This window comes from Sturnus vulgaris, chromosome W, assembly GCF_052056855.1.
Source record: "Sturnus vulgaris isolate bStuVul1 chromosome W, bStuVul1.hap1, whole genome shotgun sequence".
Classification (NCBI taxonomy): Eukaryota; Metazoa; Chordata; class Aves; order Passeriformes; family Sturnidae; genus Sturnus; species Sturnus vulgaris.
The window spans coordinates 43,390,689-43,407,219 of NC_142282.1; the positions used below are offsets into that span (position 1 = coordinate 43,390,689).

The following is a 16,531-nucleotide window of genomic DNA, read 5'->3' on the forward strand; positions in this document are numbered from 1 at the left end:
GACTTCCTTTACGGACCACCAGGGCAGCCGATCCTGCTTTGGATAGCAAAAGGACCTTTAGCAGGGACCTCGGAGTAGCAAGCTGGGAAGGCAGGGATGAGCAAAGTCCCAGAGTGGTAGATGAGATGTACCAGAAACTCAGCAGCTGTAGCTGGAATTGTGGGGCATCCGGGCAGGCAAGGGGTGCGAGTTACAGGGTAGAAAAGAAACCTCGGAGCAGTGGCAGAGAAAACAGCGGGGGCTGGGCAATCGTGACTCGGCTCCTGAACATGGCTGAGAGAGAGAGGCACTCCCTTGGATGGGGAGGGGGCTTGAGGATCCTGGGGTTTTCCCCTGAGGCACCCGATCAGATGGTGAAAGTCCTTTTTTAGTGAGGTAGGGTGTTAATAAGGTCCCAGTTCAGTGGCTGCTCTCACAAGCTAAAGCTCACCCCATAGCAGAAGAAGCAGGACCAGGTTGGACTCCGTGGTGGCAACGAATTCCCCCTGCCTCCCCCCAAGGAGCAGGTTGTGACAATTGATAAAAGATTCGTGTTAATCACAATAGCATTGGGATTTGCATAAACCAGAATACTAAGCTCTAAAGTGAAGCATGGACACTAGATAAAGGAAATTATATGATTAAATAATTCTGTTTAAAATCACCTTGTTATGTTATATTATGTTGTATTATGTTACATTACATTATGTTATGTTTTTTTAAACAAGTTGTATCGGCTGCCAGCTTGCAAAATCGAACTTCCAAAAAAAAAAACCCTTCCTGCCTTTGTCTGATCAATGCTGCCTATCTCAAGGACCAGACTTCCAGGACTTCTCTGGTGGTCATCTACAAGGACCAGATGGCTATCTGTGACTGATTATCACCCAAAGGCTTTGTGAATTTGTGTAAGGATGTTTATTCAACCACCACTGCTTACCTAGCAAAATTATGACAGCAAAAAGAAAAAAAACCCCAAAAGTATTGAGAACCCACAGTATAAGAAGAGGCTGCAAACCAAGGTTCGGTGGAGTGTGGAGTGGGCGGTGACCCCTCGCGTTCCCCAGCGCGCTGCTTGCTCTTTCTATATCAAATAAAGCAATCCAAAATTTTACTGAATATCGAGACTTTTGTCTCTCGTTTATAACAAGGTCAACTGTCCTCAGAAGCTGAGAGAGAGAGGTAAGAGCTGCACCGAACCCCTTTTCCCCAGCCCAATTCTAGCGGTATCTCTGCCCTTCCCAGAGAAACCTCCAGGTATAAAGAGAGGGTAGCCAGCTGCCCTCCCCTGAGCAGTGGCCACTTCTTTTGTCTCTCTTAAGCATCCAGTGGTTATTGTCTCCTAGCAACATATATGTGAGAAATCCTAACCCCCAACAAACATAGATCCAGTCTCCATGCTGGAACAGATGGGCAGGATTGTCCAGTCCTATTGGTCTGGATAACATGATGAATCTTTGGAGCTCCTTCAAAGTGGAACTTAAAGCCATTAAATACCTCTTTAAGTCAATTTCCCCCCTCATATACGAATTTATCCTGTAATATACACAATTTGATATGGCCTGCCATGCAATATTTCATAAGGACTTATGTTGTCTCTCTGCCGTGGTTGTATGTGGATTCTCAGAAAGGCTATAGGCAAGGCCTGAACCCATGTCATGGATGTTTCTTGAAAAATTTTACTACTCTGGTTTTTAAGGGTTCCATTCACACGTTCAGCCTTATGACACGTCTGGGATATGTAGGGAATTTACAGATCCCAAACAATGACCAAAATGTGACTAACTTCCTCCACTAGAGCTGCAACAAAGTGTGATCCCCTTATCTGATGACAACTCCAAAGGAACCCCAAACCTTGGAATTACATGATTGAGCAAAACTTCTACCACTTCCTTTTTTGTGTTAGTGCAACAGGGATAAGCTTCAGACCATCTCCTGAAGGTGTCAACCAACAATACATACCTGTATCCTTCTTTGCATGGTAACTCAGGAAAATCTATTTGCCTATAATCTTCAGGGAGAGCTGCCTTTGTTATTCCTAACACAACTCTTTTGCTCATGTTGGGTTTTTTTCTACAGCAGATTTCACATTTGCTTATTATAGATTGTACAACATCAGTCATTTCGCTTTCTATTACTACCTTCCTCAGGTGTTTCAAAAGATTTTCTCTTCCCCAGGGGGTACTCTCATGCTCTCACTGAGCTATTTCCTGAAGGAGCAGGGGCGAGACTACAACCTATCCCCCTGGGGTGACATCCCACCTGTTTTGTTGGACTTCAGCCTTAAGGAACTTAATTAACTTGTGGTCTCTCTGATCATATTTTGGTGTAAACCCTGACAAATCTATTTCTTTCTGTGTTTCCACTGCAAGAATGCCTTTTCCTGCAACCCCTTTTGCTGTTTTGTCAGCAAAGCAATTTCCCAGTTCGAGAGATGTTTTCCCTTTTTTATGACCTCTGCAATGCAAAATAGCTACCTCTATAGGCTTCCAAATACTCTGTAGGAGTGCGAGGATCTGTTCCACATGTTTGATTTCATTATCTTGAACGGTTAGTAGGTCTCTCTCCTTCCAGATGACTCCATGGACATGGACAACGCTAAAGGCATATTTAGAGTCAGTCCATATATTTACCTTCTTTCCTTCTCTCACTTCTGGAGCTCTTTTCAATACAATCAGTTGAGCTTTTTGTGATGATACATCTGATCACAAGGCCTTCACTTTGATTACCTTATCTGTGGTTGTCACTACTTAACCTGTCATTCACTTACCATCTCTGATGAAGCTGCATCCATCTGTATACAGTTCCCAATCTGGATTCTCTAGAGGCATGTCCTTCAGATCTGGTCTGCTGGAATAGGCCTCTTCTATTTTCTGTAAACATTCACATTCAGGCACATTGTCAATTAATGTGGATGAAAAAACATTTCAGGGCTTATGACGTGTTTTTTAGGGTAACATCATCCTGTTTCAACAATACAGACTGATATTTAAGCATTCTGCTAAGGGACAGCCAATGTTCCCCCTTTTCTTCAAGTACAATTAGATCTGCATGAGGAACATACAAGGCAATGTGGTGCCCAAAGGTGAATTTACTGGCCAACTGTATCAGGGCGACAGTAGCCACCAGAGCTTTCAAACACCCAGGCCACCCTTGGCTAACATTGTCTAGCTGTTTTGAAAAGTAGGCCACAGCCCTTCACTGGTCTCCAAGGTGCTGCACCAGTACCCCCAGAGCAACATTCAGTTGCTCATATGTAAAGAGTTCAAAATACTTAGTTATGTCTGGCAGTCCCAATGCTGGAGCTGACATCAAGGAATGTTTCACCTGTTTAAATGCAGCCCTTGTACTCTCTGTCCACATGATGGTTCCCTTTTCAGCTGCTTTAAGGGCTCCGTACAGAGGTTTTACCAGTACTCCATATTTTGGTATCCATGAGCAACAGCAACCTACCATTCCCAGGAAGGCTTGCATCTCTTGTAGTGTGGGGCTCTGGGAGATGACAGACGGTGTCTTTTTGATCTCTGCTGAATTTTTGATGTCTATGGAAAATCTCAAGCCCCAAATAGACTATTTCTTCCCTGGCAACCTGCGTCTTTTCTTTTGAGACTCTGTACCCACTTAGTCCCAAAAATTTCAACAGACAGTGAGATGGATGCAGTTATTTTGGATTTCGGTTGCCATCAGGATACCATCTGCATATTGAAGAACAACCCTCACTGGTTCTTATCTTCTCCAGTCCTACAATTCCTCGTGCTAGCTGGTTTCTGAATATTGTTGGACTGTTCTGGAAACTGTGGGGTAGAACTGTCCAGATAAGTTGGTTTCTTCTCCCTGTTTCAGAATTCGCCCACTAAAAAGCAAAAAGTTCTTGACTGCTCCTATGCACAGGAATGCAGAAAAAGGCATTGTTAAGGTCTAACATGGTAAACCACCCTAATTTGTTTGTCAGTGTGGTCAAAAGAGTGTAGGGGTTTGCTACAACTGGGTGTATATCCTTTGTTAATTCCCTTTAAATCATGCAGTGTCTTGGTTTGAAAGACAAGTATGGTCTAAGGAAAGGCAGGAGCCCCTTTTCTGGGATGCAGAGTGCAACCCCCCTCCCTTTTAATTATTTTAGGTCCAATTCAGACACCTTCAGGCAGGAGATATGGGGATAAGAATAACAGTTCTTTACTGGTATCTAACAAAGCAGAAAAACAACAACAGCTATAAAAATTGGCAACAGAAACAGTCTAGCTCCGCTCCAGTCCCTTCTGGCCGCAGGCCGTCTCCCTGTGCTGTTACCGGTGCTGTGGGGGCAGGGCAGGTCCCGCGCAGTTGAAGTGGGCTGGGTGATGGCGGCGGCCCAGGGGTGAGAGGGATAGGAAAGTGACTCCCCCCTCACGGTGTCGGTCGTGGTGCTCTGCAGAGTGTCCGGAGATAGTAGGGTGAGATGGGAGAGCAGCAGAGCGATGTCCAACGGCAGGGAGCATGGATCTCAGTGCTGGGATGGCAGGGGGAGATGCCAGATCGGAGCCCGGGCTGTCCTCCCACTCCACAAGCCAAGCGAGAGAGAGAGTCCCCCGCTCCAGACCCCCGTCCCACCTTTCCTTTTCCGGTTCCCCCCCCTCCCCCTCCACCCACCCCCCTACGAGAGAACATTATCTGTCTTTTTAAGGTGTAGCCACAACTACTTAGCATAACAATGGGAGAAATTCCACAGAAAGAAAAGGGAAGCATTCAACCCCCAACATGTTGTCAGTGAGAAAGAAAAGTTGTGGGGGGAGGAGAAGTTTTCTGACAGTTTTATTCTGATTATTATTATTTTTTCTTATAATTTCTAGTAATAAAATTTTTCTTTGTACCCTTTAAAGTTTGAGCTTAATTTGTCTTCCTCCTAATCCTATCTCACAACAAGAAATGAGCAAATAATTCTAGTAAGTGCACTAGCAATTTAGCCAACACTAAACCCATGACAATAATTAGTGCATTAACCAAAAAATTCAAATTAGAGAATCAAAACCACTACAGCACTCCTTGTAACAGATCTGTTAGAATGTGTGGAATAGTAAACCCCTATATCTGGTACCAGGTTGCACAGCTTGTGCTACCATTTCCTGCTCTCATCACCCTACAACAAGTGGTCCACAAACACCAGTACGTTGGGCTGTGTGACGTGCTATGTAAACAAGACCTACATAGAGAACATCCATCACCTAGCTCTCCATCCTTTGCCAGTGCAACAACTGATCCGACTATGCTAGATACCGTCAAATAGTGCATCTAAGTCCTCACATAGCTGCACCACAGCCACATACTGCTATGCTCCCAAGAGAAGTATACCTTATTTGTGACTTCCCCAGAGAAGAAACATTGCATGACCACAGTATTCTGCACATACAGATGTCATCCAACACATATGTATATGGTGTTTTGTTTCAGTTAGTTGTACATGAGTGATAGGATAGGAGGCAGTGGACACAAACTGGAACATAGGAAATTTTGATTATATATACAGGGGTATTTTTTAATATACTTTCTTTTACTATGAGAATGAGTGAATACTGGAACAGATTTCCCAGAAAGGTACTAGCATCTCCCTCCATGGAGCTAGTCAAAGCTTAGTTGAACATGGCCATGAGCAGCCTTATCTAACTGCACTGCTCTGAGCACAGGGCTCGACAGCATGGCCTCCAGAGGTACTTTCTAACATAAAATATTCTATGATTCCGTGAATGATTTTAATCAGAATAGTGTGTGTAACGCTCAATTGTCATTCACATCTAAATAATTTCCATCTCCCAGGACAATTCTGCCTATGAGTTTTCCAACCTTTCCTCATATTACATCACTGAACAGTTTTGAGCTGTCTTTGGCTATGGTTGTGACAGTGGTGTCAAGCCACAAACATTTACTGTCCAGTAGGCAGGTGAATGTTCTTCATCCTAAACAAAGGTGATCTTTGGACTGTGCCAACTAGTAAGGTTCTCTAATGTCCTGCTCACCATTAATTAGGTAGCTGTGGCTATTCTCCACCAAAGCTTATTTTTTCATGATCCCTTTTGCAGAACCAAGCTGGCTTTGTATCAGTAGTATGCATAGTGGTATCAACACCAGCATCTACAAGTCATATAATTGCAATCATAATTCTACAACCATTTAACTCGACATGCAAGGAATAAATAGCAAATCACTTTGCAGGTTTATGCAACCTTCTGTGTTCACAAGGAAACAAACTCTTTTTCTTTTAACACCCTACATAAATGAATCAGAATCTATGTGCCTGAAGCAGGAGGCTTTGTACTAGACCTTGAGGGAGCAGGAAGGGCTGGGAATCTTGGAAAACTGGAGTCTACTATTTATCGACAGAATAGCTTGATATTGAATAACTAAGATATAAGTGCTTTTTTATACTTTTAACCTCAGAAGCATCATCTTTGCTGTGGATGGGGGGAGTGGAGGGAGAAGGAGAAAAGAAAATAAAGATTTTATTTGCTTTACAGGAATAGCATAACTAATCTCAGAGTTGCAGTAAGAGGACATCATTAATTGATTAGTAGGATCTAACCAGAGTCTTGTATGTTAATTTCAGTTGATTATTTTATTCTCATGGTGTTCCATTTGCAAAACTCACTTATTTGCTAGATTTTTTCTATCACATCAGGCCTCCACTTCTCTCCATAAATATTTATTTCTTAAGAAGTATTCATTTCTATATGCCTACTTCCAAGACATCTGATATAGCTCCTGATCTCTGCAAGGCCATTATCAAAACTATAGCATGAAGGGATACCTGCAAACACATAGAGAGTGGGAAATATGCTGCACGACAAATGCCCTTATAGATACTGTCATTAAGATTTCTCCTCCTTTCCTTCAATTTGTGCCAGGTGGTTGTGCTAAGGGTAGAGGAATTTAGTGGAAAATAAATTCCCTTGCATTCCATTTGGTCCTCAGAGATCAGAGGGGCTGGGTGTATGAGGAGACACTGTTAGAGACCTAGGAAAATTACAGCCAGGAAAATCATTCCCAGGCTGGAGTTTCTCCTGGTTCTCTCACAGATCCATTCCCAGGCTGATAGCTTGTTCAGCTCTGGTAGGGAGACTTTCTCCCAGGATGATAATTTGGTCAAAATAGAATGGAATTAATAACATTAGATTAACACCTGGTGCCGACTGTGGGACTCATTCTGAAGTGCTGTCCCAGAGGCATTTTCTCAATTATCCAATGAGCTACTGTCTTGTCTTAGCTCTGCAGAACATCCTATAAGTATGAATCGTGCTCTCAATAAAATATATCTTTCCTGTCTTGAGAGGGACCATGTAGCTGTGTGTCTTATTTCCGCCACTCCAAAAGGGTTAAATCCCTAACCCACAGCTACAGGTGTGGGCTGGGCTTAATTTCTGATAATAGCCAATGCAGCACTATAAGTCTGGTTGAGTTCAAAGGAAGAACTTGCATGAGCACAGATACAGAAATAGTGCAGTTTACCAATCCAATACTATAAATATGATCATATTCAATAAGGATTTGCACAATCCAGATTCGTAAATAGTACGATTTATTGAAGCACGGGAAATCAGATTCAGGATTGCCAATGATAAATGCACTAACTAGATTGTTAATATGACTCACGACAGAAAGTACAGTAATAGAGATCTTATATATATATATATATATATATATATATATATGAATATTCTTGGGTCTACTCCAATGCAGCTGGAAGTGCAAAGTTCACTTAAAAGCATCCCTTTAGGGGAGGAGATGAGACAGTCCACCACCTGATACTAAGCAGGGAGAGGTGTTTTTCCCCTCCAGCCCTTTCTGCCCGTAAGCCCCCCTTTTATACTATTAATTTTGGCCCATCCAAATATGATGGAACAATCTCGCTTTATAGATGGGGTATGGTGACTTTGGTCATACATGCATTACATGAACCATATTGTCCCTCATTTTCATCCAAAGGGGTGTGCAAGTTAATATGCAAATAGGTCTTAATGAGGTTCTCGGTTACATTCAGTCAGAATTTATAGTTGACAAAAAAGGTAGAATAAACACTTGGGTCCTCTTCCATGTACTGAGGCAACAGTAAAATCTGTCTGACCTTTGCCAGATAATCTCTGTGTGCATCCTTATCTCCTTAACAAACCAAATTTATAACAAGGCTTGTTTTCCATGGTGAAGGGAGTGTGGCTATTGGCTGATAAAGAGATGTGGGTACTCTTCTGTGCCTCACTGAAATAGCATTGGGCTGTGAGGTCTCCACTCCAGACATCTTTCAGTTGTGAGGCCCTGCTCGAGCCAGGTGTAAGATAAGCAAGGGGCCCACCTCTTGATTTTTTTCAACCAGCCTCATCAATTCTTCACCAACTTAAAACAACACTGTACAGTTTTTGATCATGTACCACAAAGGTCATGAAAGCACAACAGTGATTCCATAGTATGACCTATTATATGTATTATTAATTATAAGGCCTTTCAGATGACAGGCCAGAAGAGCATATGACAATTATAAAACCATAATAGCTACTTTATAAGCAGCATTATCAATTAAAGTACAGAATAGTTCCATATAGCAAATTTACAAGTACTGGTACACTCTGAAAAGTTGTCTAAAGAAGTGCAGAAGGACCATAGCAATGATATCTTTGACAGGAAGCAAGCTAATTTTGCAATTAAGCATGTAAACAAAAAAAAGTCCATTAATACCAGTGCCCCTGTCTAATCATAACCAGAATAAAAAAAATATAAAAGATAGCCATTTCCCCAAAGAATTTATAATTTTTAAAAAGGAAAAAATGGGTAGAGATGGTTAAGATGAGTGAAAAATTAGCCATTATTGCTCAGTGTGATAAGTACAGGCATCTTGCCAAGGCCAAACAAAATCGTCTTAGAGACTGCCTACCTATTAAATGCCATTTTCCGATAATGAAGTACAGGCCTAGAAAGCTTGCTGCACATATCTGCTTTCCGCAGATTTTTCCCAGACTGTTCAGTGCAGTTACTAAAACTTCTTCAGTGTAATATCTTGAGAAGGATTTTTTTATTATCATTGGCTGTTTCTTGCTAAGATACTTTTCAAGTATTAGTTACAATAAAAAATCCCCTTGTGACAGTGGCTTGAAGCATATTAATTGATACAGGTAAGTTTTGTAGCAATTTCTTTATTATAGGTTTCTGATACTTTTTACTTAAAAAAAGGAAAAAGGAAAACGGCCTGCAGACCTATGACTCTTTAGAACAGGCTTAATTCCAGCTTAGTAATAGGTTCAGCAAGTGAAAAATTGAGCAGTGTGTACTGCTAACTGCAGTGTAAATATTGGATAAATAATCCTTCTTATTATCTTTTGTCTTTTAAAAAACTGGCAGGTAATGATTTACAGGTACAATAGTTCCTAATTGCCTCTTCATAAAACCCACTTATATATTTTCAATTTTATTTTGGGAAGAGATGGAGCACATTAAAAGAGAGCAATATTTTTACCCTCACCTATGGCTTCTGTAAAACAACACTCTCTACTAGTTTGAAAGCAAACCAGTGGGAGATTCCAAGTCAGAATATGACCTGACACCCTGTTGGTGTGGCGATAGCAGTCCGATTAAATGGTGGCTGCAGTCCTTTTGGAGTGATGGATGTCTTTCTGTCGAAGTGGTGATCCTGTAGAAAGATCTGGTCCTTCTCTGGAGATCCAGTGGAGGTTATGGAACTCTTGTCCTCTGGGAATCCAGTGGTAGGACTATTTGGTTCCTCCCCCTGGGCTAAGCATCTCAATGGGGTGATGTAATTTTATGAGCCATGCAGTGGGACCTTGATGGCCCATTAGCAGATATAGCCCCTGGAGGGAGTTACCAGAGATGAGTCATGGAGGAGATAAAGAACACTGCCTCACCTGTTTTAACACCTTATGAACATATGTAGCAATGTATCTGAACAGTCTAGGCCATAATCTGTATCAAGTGCACCAGCCAAACTATATTTAGCTGTTTTTCTACATATTTAGCTGTTTTCTACATTTTTTGGTTTAGACCATTGTTTATAACAGGTGCACTGGATGAGCAATTTTTAGGTGTTTTTCTGCAGTCTATCAAACTCTCTGGAACTCTTCAAGGCCACTAAAACATAAATTGTGCCAAATTGGGAGAGAAGAACCTGAAAAACAGAATACCAAGATTAGAAGACCCAAGATAAAGGTGGGCGGTGATGTTCTGGACTGCAACCAATCATCTTACCTGCAAGGCTCGTGCAAGGCGGGTGGACAAGATAGAGGCACCAATCAAAAAATGCGTGATCGCTTGAACAGTAATTTTAGAATATATAAGTAGGGTTAAAAGTAAACAATAAATCGGCTTCTGCGTTATCATATTGATTTGCTGTCCAGCAGTCCTCCCTTCCCGCTAACGTGGTAATAGAATACATACTTTTGGTTGCATCTTACATTGTAACCTAAGACACACTCTCTTCAAAATCACCTCTCCATCTTTCTCCCCACAAGAAAAAATAGAGCCATAGCCAAGATTATGCATCCACTGGTGAAGTCAAGTCGATGCCTTAAAGATCTAGAAATAAAACAATACACTTTTGAGATTATATTAATATAGGTGATAATATAAAGGCTGATCTTTATTTGGAGGCCTCCAGGGGCAGATATGGAAAAATGCCTGCATAACATAGGGTGAATACAGTTTTATTGTTATATGGGGTCATTGGTTGGAAACAGAAACGACACGAACTCTCAGAGATCCTTGCAACAACAACCTGTTTTATTGTTTGGACCCTCCTTATATAGGGGGTTTGAATTTCCCGGGCTTAGACAGCTGATTGGTTGGGATCTTGGACCACCCAGCTCTCTGACCAGTGAGATGTTTGCAGCCTAGGATGCAATGTGATTGTTTGAAGTCCCTGTTTGAGTTTGAATATATCCTATCATTGTTCACCTAGGGACCTGTTTATCGAAACAGGCTAGCTGAACTGGTGTGGACACACTGTTAGAGGCCTAGGAAAATTACAGCCAGGGAAATCATCCTGGTTCTCTCAGATCCTTTCCCAAGCTGATAACATGTTCAGCTCCGGCAGGGGGGCTTTTTCCTAGGATGATAATTTTGTCAAAATAGAATGGAATTAATAACATAGATTAACACCTGGTGCTGACCATGGGACCCGTTCTGAAGTACTGTTCCAGAGGCATTTTCCCAATTATCTAATGAACTGCTGTCTTGTCTTAGTTCCTCGGAACACCCTATAAATATGAACCGCATTCTCAATAAAATGCCTTCTTTTCCGCAAGGAGGTCCGTGTTGCTATCATTGCTTTCTCTAGCTCGGTAGCAACAAACTGGGTTTCTTATTTATGGCTGAATTAATTGCCTAGCTGCAGATCATTTGTGCTGTGACATTTTATAAGTTTAGCAAATAAGCATAATTGACAAAAATTCCCAATTAGAAACACAAGTGATGAGTTATTTCTCCCTTCTGGTTCAGCCCTTTTCCTGAGCCCTCCTCTTGATACTAGTTGTACTTGTTTATGAGAAAGTGTCTTGGGAGGGTAGCTTGTCCTTGGCTCCCAGGAGGAACCAAGATAGGATAGGAGCCTTGGACTCCCAGGGCTTTGAGCCTCTGGAGAATGTATTTTGTCTGTCTATCAGGGTAGGGAAAAGTACTGGAGCTAGCTAGGAACTTATATAACTATACTGTGATTACTGCACTGCAAAGAGAGAGAAAAGACAGCAACACACACAGACCTCTTTTGGGGGAAAAAGGCCAACTTTATTGTATGGACATCCCGTATTTAAAGTGTGTTACATACAGCTAGGACAGGACAGTAGTTCATTGGACAATTGGGACAAGCATCTCTTGGGACAGCATGTCCAGATGTCCCATGGGAAAGACACCCGGTGTTAATCTTTATTATGAATTCCCTTCTGGTTTTCACCAAGTTATCACTCTGGGAGACTACCTCCCTTAACTGAAGCTGTAAGCTTGTCAGCCTGGGAATGGACCTGAGAGACAGGAGAAATCCAGGCCTGAAGGGAATTACCAAGCTGCAATTTCCTAGTTCTCTAAATGTGTGTGTCCACACTATACAACAACAGTCTACAGAGCTATGAATATATATGAAGAACATAAAGAATATATAAAAGCAAAAAGGCAAAAATCAATTCAGCATCAAAGTGATAATTCTACTGAACTGCATTTTTAATTATAGAATACTTATCTATAATCATGTGTGCATGCATATGTACAAGCATTTTGTGCAAAAGTTTAGCTTGTTTGCTTTTCTGCTTTATAACTGTTCTTATATTGAGACTTTGCAGGAAGTGTTTTGGTTTTTTTTACATTAAAGTATGGCTGCAGGAATATTTGGGCTTCAAATGCAGGTTCCAGTCATATAGTGAAGCTAGACAATAAAGGAAGGAAAAGACATCAAATACACAAAAAGGATTATCTAAATAGTGCCCTGTAGCTTGTCCCGTGAGACTTCACCCTTGTTCCCGACTAGCTCAGATGTTAGGATGAAGCCTCTGGGATCCGCTACATGGACGTGAATAAAAGATAACAAAAGAGGCTCTTTCCCCCCTGGGGAGAATCTGAGGTTTATTTCTTGTGGTCCTCCAGGAGCGAAAAGAGGGCGAGGTCAGGGGGCATAGGTCTTTTCTAGGGTCTGTAAGGGGGGGGGGGGGGGGGGGGAAATTGGATCTTGGCCAACTAGGCATGGCCAGAGGGGAGAGGGACCAGGCCACAGGACATTGCAGGGGTCACGGAATCTACCATTTTCAATACATCTAATGAGTTACAACAGTGCCCCATCAGTCTGGCCAAATTTGGTGCTGGCATTCCCAAAGGGACAGTAATATAATTATTCTGGTGTCTGCTTTCAATGCCTCATCAAACACCATCCCAAATATAGATCCCTTTTTCAATAAAATAGGCCCAAACTGTACCATTAAAAGCAGCTTTGAAACAACCTAAGCAAATATCTCCTAATGCACAACTCCCCTGTTCTTAAATAGTTGGAAGGAAAATGTGCATTATTCTTTAACCAAAATGGAAATAATTTTATTTGCAAACAAAATTATTTTAATTAAGAAACTAAAAGTAATTTGGGAAGAAAGTACTGAAAATATAGTTTTGCATGGACAGAGAGCAGAGGCATCTTTTTCTGTATGTTTATTAATCACTCAAAGAAAAATTAACAAAAACAGATGTGAAAGTATAATGACAGCTATGAATCATAAAGTCTAATGAAGGAAAAAATGTAATAAAAAAACTTAAAAGTGTTAAAGAGCAAAATAAAAGGAAAAATGCTGTCATTTTACCCTCTCACAATTAAAAGGAGCCAGAGGTTATTTTTTGAATTTCTGTGAAGAGACCGTCTTATTTATTTGGATTTTTTTTATAGTTCAGAAGATATTTGATAAATACTAGAAGCCTAAACTTATCTTAATTAAAACTTTTCCGATATATTTTGTAAAAATCTGTGAAAAGCCTGTAATAACCTATGAATATTTTATCAAGGAAATCTAGCACAAATTTGGAGCTTCAAAATAAAAAGGAATTAAGAATATTGATTGTATCACAGATGTCCACAGACACAAACATAGAAGTCAAAACATGCAAATAAAATGCAAAGAAGTAAAATCCCTACTTTAGGAAAGTAAAATACAGAAAATATGTTTGTAATTTGAGCATATTTACAGTTATATGCTGTGGAGGGATTAGAAAACATTTCCAAAGCAGAGAGCCCCTTTGTGTCCCCAGAACAGGCCCCTTGGAAAACCATAGCTTAAAAGATAAGGAATCGCTTGTTAAATTACAAATACCAAAAGGAATTCAAACTCCCATTAGTGGACCCCCTGTTATCTATCTATAATATTAGTGGTTCATTTTCCTTTAGTATCTATAGGCTAGTTTTGAATGTAAAATCCCCCAGGGATTGGTTGGAATGTAGAATTCCCTTAGTAATTGGTGCAAAGTGTAAAACCCTCAAAAGATATAAAAATCCTTGTGTAGCTTGGTGGAGGCCTCCAAATGTAGTTGTGGAAAGGGGTTTTAACCCTTTAAGTGCGGCGGAAATAAGATGCACAGCTACATGGTCGTCTTTCATGACAGGAAGAAAGAGACCAGTTTATTCAGAAATATGCTTGGTTTTATAGCATGACTCACAATTCCAAGAGTAGAGAAAAGGTGATTGGTTCAGAGACAAGGCACCCCATTCCCAGGGCCTGGTCACGTACCACAACAGGTGTTCTATCTTTGTTATTAATTCCTTTTTATTTTGACCAAATTATCACCCTGGGAGAAATTCTCCCTAGCCTTGAGCTGGACCAGGTTATCGGCTGGGAACAGAGCTGAGAAGCTCCAGCCTGGAATATTTTTCAGGCTGTAATTTTCTTACTTTCTCAATATGTGTCCCACACCCCTGAAAAACCCCAACCGTTGAATATGCAAGACTGGATATCTTCATAGAATAAATTATGGATTTGTGCCTTTCTTCATGTTCCGATCTTTTCACCCTGTTGGCTTGAGAGCCAAATTCTATCTGGGCCAGGCTTAGGGAACGTGCTCTGTCGCTGAGGACTGCAGAGGCAGTCTCGGAGATCCAAGGGGGACTCTGAACCAACCGACTCCAATGTGCTGTGGACACACACATTTAGAGAGCTAGGGAATTACAGCTTGGAAATTCTTTTTCAGGCCTGAATTTCTCCTGACTCTCAGGTCCATTCCCAGGCTGATAAGCTGACTACAGCTTCAGATAGGGAGGAAATCTCCCAAGGTGATAGTATGGTGAAAAACAGAGTGGAATTCATAATAAAGATTAACACCTGGTGTCTTTCCCATGGGATACATCCTGAGGTACGGTCCCATGGATGTTTTTCCTAATTTTCCAATGAGCTACTGTCCTGTCCTAGCTCCATGTAACACGATTTAAGTACAGGCTGTCTGTACAATAAAGTTGGCCTTTTTTCCCTAAAGAGGTCCATGTGTGTTGCTGTCCTTTCTCTCTCTTTTTATCTCAGGGACCACATTTGGAGGCACCACTGAGATCTTACCCAACGAAGATCGCGCCCAGCACGAACCGCGAAGCAGGGAGGGGCTCCATGACTCAGAGCCACTCGGCACGGGACAGTGAAGGCATCACAGAGCAGTGCACAGAGGAAACTGCTGAGCAGAGCTGTGAGGAGACCAAGCGGACCCATCAGTGTACCGGAAATCAAGACGGCTGAGGTACTCTCTGGTTCCCCGTCCCCAGCTAAGCAGTTAGTTGGGAAACTAGTTTTAGATGATGGGGAACCGCTTAGCTAAACAAGAGGAATCTGTCCTCTCCATCTGGAAAGGGGTCCTAGAGAATTTGGAAGCCCCAATTCCAGACAAAGATTTGATCGCTGTACTGGCCTGGGCAAAAGAGCATGGTTTCTCCGAGGACCCCAAAGAAACTTTTTCCCTGGAATCATGGAAACATCTAGGAGAGCGTTTATGGGGCGCCCTGCTAGCGGCAGATACTTCAGTATCCCCTTTGTTAACCACCTGGGGGCTCATTAATCGATTTATGGTGGAGGAGGAGCAGGAGGAGGGGAACAAAATGTCTGAGGACAAGGACATGGAAATTTGCCCCCCAGACGTGCCCTGCTCCGAGGTTCCGCGGGCAGGTGTTCCCCACTCAACCCCCCTCCCCCGGCCAAAGTACCCGTCACCCAGGGACTACTCCCCGCCGGTGTATCCTTCCCGGAATGACTACATCCAGCCAAAAAATACCCCTCCCCCGCATTTCTAGGCAGATCGGGCTCCGAGGCGGGGAGTGGGGTTGGCTGTTTCTGTCTGTTTCACAGTCGTCAACCCCCCCCCTTTTCGCAAGGCGCGGGGTCCAGGCAGTCGTCGCTGAGCCAGCTATTCGACCCTCCCACAGCCCCTTCTCAGACTGGAGTGGCATGTTTGTCGTCCCTTTTGACAGACCTGCTGATCCAGACCACAGTCCTCGTCACAGAACAAGTTATGCAGACCGTACATGTCACACTGGAAAGATTCACAGACACTCAGGCGGGCCCGGTGGCGGCAGCGCCCAGAATGCTGCAGAGTGGGGAGGGCGTGGGGCCGGGGGTGTTGAAGGATGGTGTCTTTTTGGAGGCTGTGCCTGTGAGTGGCGCGGCAGCGAGCCCCCCTGGTGTGGCTCCCCCTTAACTCCTGGCGAGCTCAGGGGCGGGGGCGGCTCCCTTATCGCCTATGGGCTCGCCCACCAGGGCGGAGCAGATAACTCCGGCTGCAGAGGTGGGGGAAGTGCTGCCCGCTCCCTCCTCCGAGGCGTCACGGCCTCGCCCGCCTCTGGAGGTGGGGCCACAGCAGCCGGCCTGGTGATGGGCGGGGCTGTGACGTCTGACGTGCCGCCCCCGATGACATACCCTGCACACCCAGAAGCGCAGACTTCTCCCTCCGCTACACCAAGGCTGCTGCATTTCCGTCAAGAAACCTTCCCCCGCCGGCCATGCAAGGCACCGCTGCATCTGCACCTGTGCTTGCTGCATCATCCTCCATGGGACAGCGAGCGCTCTCGTCTCTCCAGCCCATGCCTCGAGTGGAG

General features: G+C 42.9%; 1 long non-coding RNA gene across 1 annotated transcript; it reads right to left on the bottom strand.

Moving 5' to 3' along the window:
* Nucleotides 1-7,536: 7,536 nt before the first annotated feature.
* On the bottom strand, nt 7,537-16,261 carry LOC148220198 (uncharacterized). Its single transcript, XR_015798994.1, has 3 exons — nt 15,910-16,261; nt 15,009-15,130; nt 7,537-10,111 (listed from the first exon to the last, which is right to left on the bottom strand). It is a non-coding gene; the product is annotated as an uncharacterized LOC148220198 (long non-coding RNA).
* Nucleotides 16,262-16,531: the final 270 nt, after the last annotated feature.